Source organism: Rhipicephalus microplus, chromosome X (genome assembly GCF_043290135.1).
Source record: "Rhipicephalus microplus isolate Deutch F79 chromosome X, USDA_Rmic, whole genome shotgun sequence".
NCBI lineage: Eukaryota > Metazoa > Arthropoda > Arachnida > Ixodida > Ixodidae > Rhipicephalus > Rhipicephalus microplus.
The window spans coordinates 105,728,432-105,743,676 of NC_134710.1; positions in this window are offsets into that span (position 1 = coordinate 105,728,432).

Consider the following 15,245-nt stretch of genomic DNA (forward strand, 5'->3'; position numbering starts at 1 on the left):
CTTTTTGGAAGCAACTGGACTATATTAGCGGCTATAAACTTTGTGCCAGCTTCAGATTCTGAATCAGATTCGGCCTATTGCCGAATCTGATTGCGCCGAAATATTAAACAACGTCTTCTGCAATAACTTCACAAGGTATAATGACGTGACACCTATTTATCAACCCGGTTATAACTACTCAATCATGAATCCCATTAACATTTCACCCTCTGGTATCTCTAAGCTTATTGATTCACTAAAGACATCATCAAGCCCTGGCTCAGACTCAGTTACTCCCAGATTTTAAAAAAGAACCAGTGCCATCTCGTCATTGTTTCTTGCACAGATTTTTCAGCAATCCATCGATAACGGCGCTCTCCCGCAGGACTGGCAGGTCGAGAAGGTGGTTCCGATACACAAGTCAGGTAGTAAAAGTTCACCCTTAAACTACCGCCCCATATCATTAACCAGTTTTCCTTGCAAAATATTAGAACAAATTATTTACACTAACGTCGCCTCATTTTTGGAAACACATTATTTTTTTTTTCAGACGCGCAACATGGTTTCCTCTAAAATCAATCCTGCGAAACATAACTGTCATCCTTCATTTACCAACTTCATGTTACTTTAAATCGTAAGTTCTATTAACTGATTCTTTAACTAACTGATTCCATTTTTCTCGACTTCTCTAAGGCTTTCGACAAAGTAAGTCATCAATTACTGCTCTTAAAGCTCAAACAACTAAACCTTGATAATAACGTCATCAGATGGATAGAACATTTTCTACTTAGCCGCACGCAGTTTCTAACTGCCGACGGGTGCTATTCTTCATCTCTTGCCGTTCACTCTGGAGTACCACAGGGTTCCGTCTTAGGACCCCTTTTATTTCTAGTGTACATTAATAATTTACTTTTATGTGTTTATTCTGACATAAAACTGTTTGCAGATGACTGCGTGGTGTTCCGTGAAATTAACAGCCCGAATGACATCACTGCCCTTCAAAATGACATTGACTGAATTTTGAACTGGTGCACGACTTGGCAAATGTAACTAAATATTTCCAAATGCAAGATATTGCGCATTTCCCGAATATCATCTCCTGCTTCTTACTCACTTAACAATATCTCACTTGAATCAGTCACCTTTTACCGTTATCTAGGCGTACACATCACCACTTGTTTAAGCTTGTAACTCCATATCAGCTCCATTATTAATAACGCAAACCGCATGCTTGGGTACATACGTCACAATTTCTCTTCCGCACCTCTCTCTCTTAAACTACTAATGTACAAGACGCTGATTCGTAGCAAGATAGAATACGCCGCTGCAGTATGGGATCCGAGTTCAACTAATTTAATCAATGCTCTTGAGCTAATCCAAAACAATTCTGTTCGTTTCATTCTTCACAACTACAGTCGTCACTCTAGCATTTCTGTCATGAAAAATTCTCTTTAACTGCCACCTCTTGCCTCTCGTCGTATGCTCTTCCGCCTCTGTCTATTTCACAAAATGTATCATAATATTCCAACTCTTCGCGAGGCACTTATTTTTCAGCCTTCTTACGTATCATCTAGAATTGATCATCCTAATAAAATTGGCGTTATGCCATGTCTAACGAAGACATGCAGCGATTCATTTATTCCCAGAGCATCAGTGGACTGGAACCACCTTCCCGGATCTGTGGCCATCTTGACCGATCATCACTTCTTTCGTTTTGCGCTAACTAGCATTGTATGAACGCCCATACTTACTTGTTCTGTTTTTACGCAACGCTTATATTTTGTTCTTTTTGTTTCTTTTTACCTTATTATTATCATTAGCTAACATTGTATGAGTAAAAACTCGTGTCTCACCCCCCTCCATAATGCATTTGGCCTGGAGGGTATTACGAAATAAATAAATAAATAAATAGAAAGAATACTACATACTCACCTCTCTATCTCACCAGCGTCATTCATTATTTTTTCTTTCCCCTTTCCCCTCCCCAAGTGTAGAAGAGCAGGCTAGAGCAAGCTATGGATCAGGCCAACCTCTCTGCCTTTCTGTAAATAAACCTATCTTTCTCTCTCTCTTTGCACTCGCTTGCCTCATAACTGCTTCCAGCTTATGTCCTGGGAATGTCCCTACTGAAACCCTCTTACCGCATCTTAACCTCTCCTCGTTTGCTTCTGCGCATCGAGTTAAATTCGAGTCCCCGGGGTTATCATGTGCTGTTACTTTGCTGCTAGAGTGTCCTGCACCTGGAGGTTACATGCGCTTGTTACGCCGGCAGCTTTGTCCCATTCCAACCCCACCACTACATCGCGGAAGCTGGGTCTTGGGAACATTGAACTGATTGAACCTGTTTTTTTTTTGTTTCTCAAACCTGTCTTCCCCTTTTTCTCTGCTGTTCTGGGTGCCGGTGCTCTACCATTCTCGCCATCGGCCGCTCCTTTCTTCACCTTCGCTAGTGCTTAGCTGACCTAAGTTTTTCTCCCATATCCCTGGTTTGTTTCTCGCTTTGTCGTAAACGCAGTCTCCAGCTCGGTGATTCTCGTCAACAGTTCGCTCTGGGCAACCATAATTTTCTCCACTTTTTCATCGACCTCACATTGCCTACACTTCGCGTCAGCCACCTCTGTATACGCGTCCGCACTGGCCTCCATTTTCGAACCCACCCCGCATCCTAAACATTAAGGAGTTTTTTCACACCAAGGGTCCTGATGAATTGTCCCACAATCGAAAATTACAAAACGCGGCCTACGACGAGCCCTGCCCTAAGCAAAAAGAAGTCTCAGCTCTACTACTAAAATTTACGTGTTCAGTGTACGTGCACCCCCACCAAGAGTGGCAGAAGAACAAACACACAAACAAGAAAAATACCCCAAAAGCTGTACAATGTAACGAGCGCTAAAAAGGTTTACTCTACTTCCTTTTTAATTAAAAAAGCAAGTTCGAAACAGGCAAATACATTTATTTGCGCAGTCTATCCAGAGCACTCGCAAAATACGTTCACCCGCCACGCTAGTCCGTGCCAGGACTAGCCACTGTACCAGGACCTTATGCGAAATTGCTGCCATCTGTCGGCCACCATGTGCACACCACCATGTTAGAGGCTCAGCGCGGCGCATTACGCAGAGTGCGCGTGTGTTTACGTATACGTAAGACGTACCGACGTGAGGTGCGTATGGGCTAATAAGCGCAACGCCGACGTATTTCTGCGTCCCTTGCTGCATACATAGATGAACTCGAAATGCTTAAATAAAAGAGGTAAGCCGTAAACTTTGCTTTTGATTTTTTTCAAGCTGACGTTTCCAGAATGTGCTCCGCCTACCGCTCCCGAAAAACGTGTTTGCGTTCTTTTTTCTAAGCAAATAATACGTGAAATAGGTATTCATTTTTCCACAAATTGCTGCACGCCGAATCAAGGCCATTTTGTCAACATTTTCGCTAGCAGCCGTTTACCAAGTGAAGGAAACTCATACGCTTCACACAGAAGCCACTTTTACGCAACGAGCTTTATCGCGGATAATTGCATATGACTGCATTTCATTGAATGTGCCGGGCACATCGATTGCATGAAAAACGTGCGCAGTCATGCGTAAGTCATCTCACTAAACAGCAGCTTGTTAAACTCCAGAAGACAAAACAAAACAACACGAAACAAAGACAGTATAGTACCCCGTCGCTCTCTTCTCTGAATGGACCGATGACGCGCACTTTCTTCTAAATCAGCGTGTGCCGTTAACCAAACGTAATAAACAAAAGATATTCAACGAAATATAGGCACGCACAATTAGCTGCGATAAACTTCGTTGCGTGAAGGTGGCTTCAGCGTGAACCGTACGAGTCACCTTCACTTGGTAAGCGGCTGCCAGCGAAAACGTTGCAAAAACTGTCTTGCCTCGGCATGCAGCGAATTGTGCGCATAGAGTTTCTCACAATCATACCTAGAGGGAAGTGTGGCGCTACAGTCTATGTGAGTTCTTTAAAGGGCCCCGTTGGAGCACTGGGAATGACGGTATATGTGTCTGCGAGGCTTGTGTTGGCTAGTGTTGAGCGAGGCTTTGACACTAAAGCAAATACGACCGCGTAAATAAAGCTTCTCTAAAACAAAACGTTTATAAGCGGATCTCAATCACGCATCTTATAAATAAATAAATATCCACTCACCTAGGCGGCACAGCCAAATGGTGAAGGAAAGAAACAGACTACATAAAAGTGGCGGAAATAACGCTCGTTTGGTCGTCTGCCGGCCAAGTTTCACGGTCATTGGTAACTTCTTACACTTCGTAAAATTGTACATCAACTTAGAAGCTTCTAGTGTTAAATAAAACATGTTTCTGTGCAACGACAAAAATAAATAGCTTAATACGTGCTCTTTTAGTAAGAAATCAATCTTTTTATAGTGAAGCCAGACGCGTTTTTGTAGTATGCAAATCCTAGTCAAGTATGAAGTCCACATATCACGTCATTCCCTTGCATTCAGCAGCTCACTAGCGCCAGATTTTCCTCTAGGTATTATTGTGAGAAACTTCATGTTTGCGGGAACAAGAATAATAATATTATTGCACGTATACGCATACACAAACACACGCGAAAGTGCGTACTGCGCCGCGCTGAGCCTCTAACATGGCGGTATGCACACGACAGTCTCGCCGTGGTGGTCTAGTTGTCTAGTAGCTAAGCTACTCGGCTGCTGACCCGCAGATATCGGGATCAAATCCCGGCTGTGGTGACTGCATTTTCAGTGGAGGCAAAAATGCTGTAGGCCCGCGTGCTTAAATTTGGGCGCACGTTAAAGAACCACAGGTGGTCAAAATTTCCGGAGCACTACGGCGTCTCTCATATATGGTAGTTTTTAGACGTTTGAAGGGACACTAAAGTCAACTGTAACAAGGTATAACATGGAGAGAATTGAACACGCTCTGAAAAATGGAGGAAGCGTCCAAGCAGCGAAGAGGAAACTTAGGATAAGGAAAAATAGAATGTATGCGCTAAGGGACAAAGAAGGCAAAACAACTACCAATATGGATGGGATAGTTAAAATAGCGGAAGAGTTTTGCAGAGATCTGTATAGTAGCCGGGACAACCATGACCTTAGTACTATAATAACTAGCAGTAACCTAGATGACACCCCACCAGTAATCATAGAAGTCAGAAAAGCTTTGGAGAGCGTGCAAAGAGGCAAAGCTGCTGGTGAGGATCCGCTAACATCAGATCTGCTGAAAGATGGAGGACAGATTGTGATGAAAAACTGGCCACCCTGTTTACGAGATGTCTCCTGACGGGAAGAGCACCAGAGTCTTGGAAGAATGCTAACATCATCCTAATACATAAGAAAGGAGATGACAAGGACTTCAAGAATTACAGGCGAATCAGCTTGCTCTCTGTATATACAAGCTATTTACAAAGGTAATTGCAAACAGAGTAAAGAAAACAGAATTCAATCAACCAAGGGAACAAGCAGGATTTCGAACAGGCTAATCAACAATCGACCATATTCATGTTATCAATAAGGTAATAGAGAAATGCTCAGAATATGGCCAACCACTATACATAGCCTTCATTGATTATGAGAAGGCGTCTGATTCAGTAGAAATATCAGCAGTCATGCAGACACTGCGGAATCAGGGCATCGACGAAGCATATATAAACATCCTGGAAGAAATCTATGGGGGATAAACTACTACCATTGTGCTTCATAAAGAAAGCAACAGAATACCAATCAAGAAGGGTGTAAGGCAGGGGGATACAATCTCCCCAATGCTATTTACTGCGTGCTCACGGGAGGTTTTCAGAGGCCTCGAATCGGAACAGTTAGGGATAAGAGTTCATGGAAAGTACCTTAGTAAACTGCGCTTCGCCGGTGATAATGCATTGCTGAGTAACTCAGGGGACGAATCGCACCTCATGATTACGGAGTTAGACAAGGAGGGCAGAAAGGTACGTCTTAAAATCAATCTCCAGAAAACGAAAGTAATGTACAACAACCTGGGAAGAGAGCATCGCTTCGAGATAGGTAATAGTCCTCTTCAAGTTGTAAAAGACTACGTCTACTAAGGACAGGTAGTAACCGCAGAGCTGAACCCCGTGATTGAAGTAACTAGAAGAATAACCATTGGGTGAAGTACATTTGGCAAGCACTCTCAAATCATTACTGGTAGATTGCCACTATCCCTCAAGAGGAAGGTATATAACAGCTGCATCTTGCCGGTACGTAGCTACGGAGCCGAAACCTTGAGACTGACAAAGAGGGTCCAGCTTAAATTGAGGACGACGCAGCGAGCAATGGAAAGAAAAATGGTAGGTGTAACCTTAAGAGACAAGAAGAGAGCAGAGTGGATTAGGGGACAAACGGGGGTTAAGGATATCATAGTTGAAATAAAGAAGAGGAAATGGACATGGGCCGGGCATGTAGCGCGTAGACAGAATAACCGCTGGTCATTAAGGGTAACTAACTGGATTCCCAGAGAAGGAAAGCGGGTTAGGGGGAGACAGAAGGTTAGGTGGGCAGATGAGATTAAGAAGTTTGCGGGTATAAATTGGCAGCAGCAAGCACAGGACCGAGTTAACTGGCGGAACATGGGAGAGGCCTTTGTCCTACAGTGGACGTGGTCAGGCTGATGATGATGATGATGATGAAAGTCAACTATTAAACCGAAGGTGATTGTTCGAATGGCAGTTTAGATACCTTGTAGTGTTACTTTTGTGCTAAGGAAGGGCCTATTTCGAAATAAAATTACGTTTTAGTGCTCCGCTTCGGCTTAGCGTACTTCAAAGTACCCGCCTCAACAAGCGGACCAACTGGACCACGGAGAAAGGAAAAATAAGAGAGGGCATGCCCAGCCGGCGCGCTACGTGAAAAGTGTAGAGGAAATGTCTTCATGACGGCCATATTCACTGGGCGCAATGTTGGCGTTACTATGGTTACGTGTTGCGCAGCGTACCTGGTCTAGCAGTGAGCGGCCACGGCTGGCGGTGGCATGTGTGCCTCCCCAGGTCTCGTGCAGAGCAGTGGCGGACAATATCTGTGCTCTGCGCCGCGTTATTGGTTACGCAGAGTTCTCCTTGCAGTTACTGTGCTCTGAGCAATGTTTACAAAACCTTTCGTCCTCCACGGGACCTGAACAGTGCGTAGAACGAGCGCATATCCATGCATCGTGCGGCGGATGACGCGGACGAAGCATTTGAGGTTTTCAGTGAAATTTCGTTGAGCACCATGAAGACGCGGAACGACGACGAGCGCCTTGCAGGTCAGTGACGGTTGGGCAGTGCTCCTGTTTGTGGCGACATATGAAACTGTTGTGCCCAGCAAGACGCAATGAGGACCATGTGCACACACGTAGTTTCGTCTTCAGTATGTGTACAGTAACAACTTGCATGTGCCTAATAGAACACCTTTTCTGTTCCGCTTGTTATACTTGCCCCCAGCAGTGTAATCTCAACGTTAGAGCAACCGCGTTCAAGTGTCACTTGCACCGTGCTCAAAGTCACCACGGTCGCAGAATTCTTACGCCGGTGAGTTTCACGCGGAACACGGGCACAGTGGCTGAGCGCTGCGTCGGCCTCATGTCGGAATGCAATCATAGGAGAAGGCGCACGACCGATCGTGCTGTCTGTACAGTGCGTGAATTAATGACGTGATAACACTTGCTGTTGTCAGTGCATCTAGCAAGCGTTCTCTTGAACTTGCTTCGTTGTTAGCTGTTAACAGCGAGCTGTTACTCGCTGGTAATAATCGGACGAAATGATTTCGCGGAAGGTGTCACGCTGGCACAGAGTGTTAAGCGCCGTTCTATTATTTTCAAATCGTCACGACACGTGCGCTGCGCAGCCCACGTGCTTTCTAAGCCGGAGAGAGAGTCGCGCCTTCTGCTTTACATTCGTATGTAAACAAGAGAGGAGAACTTGCCCAGTCAATATGGCTGGCTTCAGGCTTCACCACGACTTCATAACAAGTGACGCCAGGGCCTCTTTCAAGTTTTTTTCCTTCCTCCATGGACCGCACCGACTCACATCACTGTTGCCATGTGCAACGTTGCCCGGCTTTACTGCTTTAGTAGCAGCAGACCGAAAGCAGCGGGAGCCACAGCAGCAACAGCGGTCAGTGATAAACTTCCCGCCATTGGCTTTGAGATTGTAGATGTTTTTGTTTCAAATGGGCCCTGCTAGATGACACTACCTGTCCCGTGTAACCACGCGAAAATTGAATTTTTGAACCATTCGTGCCATTCTCCATAGTAATGTCCAGCGGTTCCTTTTTCCATTAATCAAACTGAAACGAACAAGCAGCATTTTATTGCGTCTCTTGATGCATGGAAGGTTCTTTATTTAGTGCAGTTAAATTGATTACTAGTGATTATTACTAGTAGCGGCGATGGCGTAGTGGTTAGAGCATCCGCCTGGTATGCAAAAGGTCCGTGGTTCAAATCCCGATGCCGCGCAGTTCTCAACCGGATAAAAAAAAATCCGCGTGGTGATGGAACTGCATTACGAGGCCTGGGGTGCGGCTTCACCGGTTACCACCGCCGGGAACGCACTCCCTCACCAGAGAAGGATTGGCCACCCTGGTGCAGTATCTGGCCACTACCTCCCACCTGCATACGTCAAATAACTCACGGCCCTCAGTCCCCAGCAGCTGCGAAGCAACTGACCACGGCGGCGGCCAGACCTGCAACGCAGCAGAGGGTGCTAAGAATCTCTGGATCCGGACAGGCCACCATTGGAACCTGAACTTGGCAACGTTTAACGCTAGAACCTTATCTAGTGAGGGAAGTCTAGCTGTACTATTCGAGGAGCTAGAGGGTGTTAAATGGGATATAATAGGGCTCAGTGAGGTTAGGAGGACAGATGAGGCCTATACGGTGCTACAGAATGGGCACGTCCTTTGCTATCGGGGCTTGGCTGATGGAAGAGAACTGGGAGTGGGGCTGCGAATTCACAGAAACATAGCTGGCAACATAGAGGAATACTATAGCATTAATGAAAGGGTGGTAGTATCGTAATTAAACTGAATAAGAGATACAAGATGAAGGTGGTACAGGCTTACGCGCCTACATCCAGCCATGATGACGCTTCAGTTGAAAGCTTCTATGAAGACGTGGAATCGGCAATGAGTAAGGTAAAAACACAGTATACCAAAGTGATGGGCGACTTTAATGCAAAAGTAGGGAAGAAGCAGGCTGGAGACCAGGCAGTAGGAGATTATGGCATCGGTACTAGAAACGCCAGAGGAGAGCTACTAATAGAATTCGCAGAACGCAATAATTTACGGATTTTGAATACATTCTATCAAAAACGAGAAAACCGCAAGTGGATGGAGGAGCCCTAATGGGGAAAATAAGAACGAAATGGACTTTATAATGAGTGCACACCCAGGCATCGTGCAGGATGTGGAAGTGGTTGGCAAGGTACGATGCAGTGACCATAGAATGGTACGGTCTCGAATTCGCCTAGACTTGAGAAAGGAACGACAGAAACTGATATGCAAGAAGCCAATCAATGAGCTAGCGCTGAGAGGGAAAGTACAGGAATTCAGAGTCTCACTTCAGAACAGGTACTCGGCTCTTAGTGAGGAAACCAACCTTAGCATAGATACAATGAATGATAATTTGACGAGTATCATTACGGAGTGTGCAGTGGAAATTGGAGGCAGGGTAGTTAGACAGGACACTGGCAAGCTTTCCCAGGAAACGAAGAATCTCATTAAGAAGCGTCAAACCACGAAAGTCTCAAGTACTACAGACAAAATAGAACTGGCAGAGCTTTCGAAGTTGATTAATAGGCGTAAGGTATCCGACGTAAGAAGGTATAACATGGAGAAAATTGAACACGCTCTGAAAAACGGAGGAAGCGTCAAAGCAGTGAAGAGGAAACTTGGGATAGGCAAAAATCGGACTTATGCACTAAGGGACAAAGAAGGCAAAATAACTACCAATATGGATAGGATAGTTAAAATAGCAGAGGAGTTTTACAGAGATCTGTACAGTAGCTGGGACAACCACGACTTTAATACTATAAGAATTAGCAGTAACCCAGATGACACCCCACCAGTAATGATAGAAGAAGTCAGAAAAGCTTTGGAGAGCATGCAAAGAGGCAAAGCTGCTGGTGAGGATCAGGTAACATCAGATCTGCTAAAAGATGGAGGACAGATTGTGTTAGAAAAACTAGCCACCCTGTTTACAAGGTGTCACCTGACGGGAAAAGTACCAGAGTCCTGGAAGAACGCTAACATCATCTTAATACATAAGAAAGGAGATGACAAGGACTTGAAGAATTACAGGCCGATCAGCTTGCTCTCTGTACTGTACAAGCTATTTACAAAAGTAATTGCTAACAGAGTAAAGAAAACATTAGAATTCAATCAACCAAAGGAACAAGCAGGATTTCGAACAGGCTACTCAACAATCGACCACATTCATGCTATCAATCAGGTAATAGAGAAATGCTCAGAATATAACCAACCACTATACATATCTTTCATAGATTACGAGAAGGCGTTTGATTCAGTAGAAATATCAGCCGTCATGCAGGCACTGCGGAATCAGGGCGTCGATGAAGTATATATAAACATTCTGGAAGAAATCTACAGGGGATCAACTGCTACCATAGCGCTTCATAAAGAAAGCAACAGAATACCAATCAAGAAGGGTGTAAGGCAGGGGGACACAATCTCCCCAATGCTATTTACCGCCTGCTTACAGGAGGTTTTCAGAAGCCTAGAATGGGAACAGTTAGGGATAAGAGTTAATGGAGAATACCTCAGTAACCTGCGCTTCGCCGATGACATTGCATTGCTAAGTAACTCAGGGGAAGAATTGCAACTCATGATTACGGAGTTAGACAAAAAGAGCAGAAAAGTGGGTCTTAAAATTAATCTGCAGAAAACGAAAGTAATGTACAACAACCTCGGAAAGGAGCAGCGCTTCAAGATAGGTAATAGTGCACTCGAAGTTGTAAAAGACTATGTCTACTTAGGGCAGGTAATAACCGCAGAGCCGAACCACGAGATTGAAGTAACTAGAAGAATACGAATGGGGTGGAGCACATTCGGCAAGCACTCTCAAATTATGACAGGTAGATTGCCACTATCACTCAAGAGGAAGGTATATAACAGCTGTATCTTGCCGGTACTTAGCTACGGAGCAGAAACCTGGAGACTTACAAAGAGGGTTCAGCTTAAATTGAGGACGACGCAGCGAGCAATGGAAAGAGAAATGGTAGGTGTAACCTTAAGAGACAAGAAGAGAGCAGAGTGGATTAGGGAACAAACGGGGGTAAAGGATATCATAGCTGAAATCAAGAAGAAGAAATGGACACGGGCCGGGCATGTAACGCGTAGACATGATAACCGCTGGTCATTAAGGGTAACTAACTGGATTCCCAGAGAAGGGAAGCGGGTCAGGGGGAGACAGAAGGTTAGGTGGGCAGATGATATTAAGAAGTTTGCAGGTATAAATTGGCAGCAGCAAGCACAGGACCAGGTTAACTGGCGGAACATGGGAGAGGCCTTTGTCCTGCAGTGGACGTAGTCAGGATGGTGATGATGATGACGATGATGATGATGATGAATTAGGGCAGGTAATAACTGCGGAGTCGAACCACGAGATTAAAGTAACTAGAAGAATAAGAATGGGGTGGAGCACATTCGGCAAGAACTCTCAAATTATGACAGGTAGATTGCCAGTATCCCTCAAGAGGAAGGTATATAACAGTTGTATCTTGCCGGTACTTAGCTATGGAGCAGGAACCTGCAGACTTACGAAGAGGGTTCAGCCTAAATTGAGGACGACGCAGCGAGCAATGGAAAGAAAAATGGTAGGTGTAACCTTAAGAGACAAGAAGAGAGCAGAGTGGATTAGGGGATAAACGGGGGTGAGATGAGATTAAGAAGTTTGCAGGTATAAATTGGCAGCAGCAAGCACAGGACCGGGTTAACTGGCGGAACATGGGAGAGGCCTTTGTCCTGCAGTGGACGTAGTCAGGCTGATGATGATGATGATGATGATGATTATTACTAGTCTGATGTTATTGGGATCATTTTGAAAATGTCCTACTGCTGCGATTGTGTTCTTGTGCATTTACCTTAATTTTTCGGTAAGTAGGACACTGTTGTTGATAATATCGTTGTTTCAAATGTTGTCATACATTGAGCTTTTACTCTGACGTAAATTGTTATTTGACTTTAGTGTCCCTTTAACCCCACACATCAATCAAGTGGTGCAGTACTGCACGCATCGGCGACTTGACTTCTCACTTGCCTTTTGTGTATAATCGTTCTACTTTCTTTTCCCTGTTCCTAAGTGTAGGATAGTCAAGTAGACGTCTTCGTGGTTAACCAATCTGCTTTCTGCTTTTTCGTTTCCTTCTATTTTATAACTAATTAGTGTGATGTGATTCACAACATTGACGCTATGTGTACACAATTATACTTTTTTACAAGAATATTTACCACTACTCTCAAGCTAAATTAGCAATCCCTTACTTTCGTGAGAGTCTATATTGTTTACGTAATTCTGGTTGATTATGTTTATCTACGTCCAAATGAAAAATAAAGCCCAATAAGGTTGTTTTCAATATATCTGTTGCAGTTCACTGTTATTGTTGCGTATTTGTGTAGAAAATTCGTACTGCATCTTGTCTATGCAATGTTACGGATATTGTTTTCTAAATTATATTTTACAGATACGCATTCATCTGTTCTTGATGCGTTGCATTCTGTGTAATAGGGCATGTGGCTGTCAAGCCGTAGTTTCTGAGAGCTTTTGCAATTTACCCTTAATTAATATACCTGGTAGATGGAATAGTAGAACACTTCATGCATAATTGGATGCGGCAGTATGCAGTGGTATCAGTAGGAGGAGAAGTAAGTGGACTAAGAGAAGTATACAGAGAAGTATTTTTCGCATTTTTTCAATATGTTCGTCAAGTCTTCCACAGACGGTATATTGCAGAGAGGATAAAACCACGAAACAGCTGTAGCCTTTAAGTGTTGAGTGGAATCGAAATGGTTGCAATCATTTATGTAATAGCGACAGAAAGCCACAAAAGCGGGCGCGCTTTCGTACGGTCCGCGCCAATTTAGCAGTGGCGCGTCACCTGTGTAGTGGCGCCATCTGTGATCTGTATATGCAACAAACCCGCTAGAGAAGTTTCCGAAGTTGCCGCACGATGAAGCCAGCGCCCTTTTACGTCTGAAGAGGACCGGGGAAGAAAGACAGAACGGAATGCGACGCCAAAACTGGCTCAAACGTCGCCACTGCGTATGCAAAAAGAAGACACTTCGCGGCAAGGTACCGTTTGGAAGCCAGCATCGCTGTCACCAAAACGTTCACCACCAACTTTCATTTCTGTCAACGTTTCACTTCAGGCGTCGTCTGAGCGCGCATTACCCTATCAATATAAATTGGGCGTTTTATGATATGATGATGAGCAGTGGCGTAGCCAAGGGGGGGGACGGTGGGGGGGTTTAAACTCTTCCCCGCGAATTTTTTTGTGCAAGCCCCCCCCCTCCATTCCATCCGACGCCACTTACCCGCTTTTGTTTTTTCGTTGCTTCGCGCTGACATGATTTAGAAACTAAGCAGTGCTACTTACACAATACCATTCCAGGGCGCTTTTACACGGAACAATGTCTGCACACAGGAAAACGTGCCGCGGTGTTTGTCATGACTTCGGCACTTTGAGAATTCGGGCAGGAATCTCGCCAGCGAGCGTTGTGAGTTGGCTTGGTGACGGGATTAATGCTGCAGCGGTGGTCATACGTGCACCCGCCGCAACAGATCTCGCCGGAGTCCATCACTGCGAGACGCAAACAATGACAACCTTGCCCTTGCAGATTGCACGATAAAACCACTACGATTGAAGTACTTCATTGGTATCAAAAATCAGAGTGCAACTGTAATGTCTACCAGAGTTGCGAAAAAGTTGGCCCAAAAAATAACATGTGCGAAATCGTGTTGGCAACGTGAAGCATAACTTAGGAAAAAAAATACTTAATGCGTATCACAAGAATACTTGGATGCGCGAAGTAAAAAAAATATTGACTTCAAGATATCACTGCGTCAGGGCTGCTTTACATGTAGAGCGTAACATAAAAATTCTTCCCATACACGTGCAGTCACAAACATCAACAGTAAAAAATGATTTGCTCAGAAAGTAAGCAAAACCAAAATATAATTATGAATCTACAAAAACACGCTGCATATACCTCCCATTCCTCGCTGTAAGTGGAGCCGTTCTTGATTTGTGAAACGCACTTCGCCATGGCGAAGACTATACCCCATCCACGCTTAACAGAGATTAACAATTAACGACGTCTTCTCCGATCAGGTGGGTCAACGCAATTATGCGTTTTCGAAGACTAGTTCATTCAATAGAGCGATGAGAGGCCGTGGCTTCCAACGGTCACTCATACCTGTCGTTTACTGTATTTTACCGCGAGTACTTTACTAAGAACGCCAAATCATTTTAATCTATATAGGAACGGATACGTCAAGGACTTGAAAAATTACAAGCCGATAAGCTTGCTCTCTGTTCTCTACAAGCTATTTACAAAAATAATAGCTAATAGAAATAAGACGATTTTAGAGTTCAATCAGCCAAAGAACCAAGAAAGTTTTCGTACAGGCTACGCCACAATAGTCGATTCATACTATCAATCAAGTAATAGAGAAATGCGTTGAATACAACTAACCCATATGCATAGCTTCCATAGATTACGAGAAGACGTTTGACTCAGTCGAGTCATCAGCAGTGATTCAGCCACTACGGATTGCGGGCATCAACGAACCCTACATAAACATACCGGAAAAAATCTACAGGGAATCCACAGCCACCATAGTTCTCAACAAAAAGAGAGACAGAATCCCAATAAGGAAGGAGTAAGGCAGGGAGACACGATCTCCCCTATGCTATTTACTGCCTGTTTAAAGCAGGCTTTCAGGGCCCTAGATTGGAGAGAGTTAGGAATAAGAGTTAATGGAGAGTATCTTAAAACCCTGCGATTCACTGATGACAATTCTCTAATGAGCAACTTAAGGGATGAACTTAAGCTCATGATTCCTGAACTGGACACGGAAAGAGAAGAGTAGGTCTAAAAATTTTACGTACAAAACTAGAATAATGTGCAAGAGTCTCGGTAGAAAACACCCCTTTACGAGAGGTGGTGGGACGCTGGAAGTTGCAAGTGAATATGTCTCCTTAGGACAGGTAGTAACCGCAGAGCCCAACCATGAGAATAAAATAACTAAAAGAATAAGAATGGGGTGGATCACATTCGG